The sequence below is a fragment of the Rhinolophus sinicus genome, chromosome 3 (assembly GCF_057876585.1).
Source record: "Rhinolophus sinicus isolate RSI-liver-muscle chromosome 3, RSI-T2T, whole genome shotgun sequence".
NCBI classification, from domain to species: Eukaryota; Metazoa; Chordata; class Mammalia; order Chiroptera; family Rhinolophidae; genus Rhinolophus; species Rhinolophus sinicus.
Genome location: NC_142503.1, coordinates 169,346,898 through 169,348,600, shown reverse-complemented (window position 1 = coordinate 169,348,600; position 1,703 = coordinate 169,346,898). Strand labels below are relative to the sequence as shown.

General features: G+C 39.3%; 1 pseudogene; it reads right to left on the bottom strand.

The window, feature by feature from the left end:
• Positions 1 to 222: 222 nt before the first annotated feature.
• Positions 223 to 744, bottom strand: LOC109448212 (NTF2-related export protein 2 pseudogene; annotated as a pseudogene).
• Between the last annotated feature and the right edge of the window lie 959 nt (positions 745 to 1,703).

The following is a 1,703-nucleotide window of genomic DNA, read 5'->3' as shown; positions in this document are numbered from 1 at the left end:
AAGGATTTCATTTTTGTGATAGGCTGGGCTCATAGTATGTTAGTACAAAGATCATGGTTTGTAATGCTACTGTAAGAATATCATTAGCAAAAGTATATATAAGGAATGTAAAAAACTAGCATTAAAGCTGTTAAGGGCAGTGACGCAAAATGGCAGCTGCTAGAAAAGGTACTGCTAGGAATTAAAAAACATTAAAGAAATTTCATTTCAGCACATACTGGTTTATAGTGCTTCTGCAATGAAATGAATTAATTCACATAAATTTGTGTTGCTGGAACTAACGGACCAAAGAAGAATGGACTTTTGCCCCCTTTTGCTAGCCCAATCTTGAAAAACGAAGCAAACACTTGGCAATTGTCCACAGTATTGTTAGGAATGGACTGAGCAGTCAGCAGGAAGTTCTGAGGGAAGAAGTGTTGTTTGTTTCCATCAAACTTCACAGTTCCACTGGTCACAACAAGAACTGTAGTTTGGACCTGAGTAGCTTGCTCATGAACTGGTTGGCAATCTAACATATTGACCTGGAATTCACTAGACAGCAACACATCAAAAAAATTGCCTAGGACTTCCATCCCTGTAACAACATTTCCATCCTATATTAAAGTGGCCTTGTCCAGATACAGCCTGGTCAGTGCCCATTTCTTCTGTCCATCTCTCATAGGAAATATTGACCAATCCCTCAGCAGCTCTACATGCCTGAGCGACATAAATTTTAAAACCCACAGACATGGCCTTGGGGGAGCCGGAAGCAGCCTGTTCAGGCCGTGGAGCGTCACTGCGTCCTCACGTGTCCTGCTCCCTCTGCATGCGTGGCGGGCTTGGCTCCTCGAGAAAACAGTCACTCCTTCCTTGGTGTCTTCCTCCATCTCCCTGAAACCAGTCTCTTCTGAAATGTCTGGTACTTTATTCTACTCTTACCCCTGCCCTCTCCCCGTCCTTTGACCCAGCTCTAACTGCAACTGTTTTTCCTTGTACCTGCTTCTCTCTGCTACTTTCCGTACTCATGTTCAGATTTTTCTTTAGTTTTATAACAACTAACAATGAAAGTGAAAAACAAAATGTAAAGGAATTATTCAAATTCAGTAAAATATTTTCCTTGTTAACTAAAATTTGCACTTACCAGAGAAAAATATTATAACTTTCTCTGTTTTAAATTGTAAACACAAATAAAAACAAGTTGCATATATAATATTAATATATCATTACATAATATATATTTGTGTATGTTATTAAAACTTAATAAGAACTGCAGTATTTGTTTAGAACTTAGACGAACACATTTTTTTCTTTTGAGAGGAGTGTTTATCAGTCATGTGGTTAAGAATTGCCGGCTAATGGTGCTAATAACATGTAGATTCACTCTTAGCTGGTTTTATCATTCTTTTTCACTTCTGCAGAGTCAAAGCATCCCGTTATCCCCTTATTGCTGCACAGGGACAGACCTCTCCACCGGCCTTGGTACCACTCCACTTGTATAGGAATCCCAGTAGCTCATAATAGCATCTCCTATGCCCTTTCTCGAAACAAAGTATTTTAGGTCAATCAAATACTTGTTGGTGATAGCAGCCAACTGCCCTGCCCTCCCAATCCTCACCTACACGTAGCTCTTTCAAATGGCAATATAAGTGATCTTCGTGAGATCAGAACTTTTACTATAAATGTTTCTTTCTAAAACTCCCTGTGAGAACTAAAGTTCTCTAGTT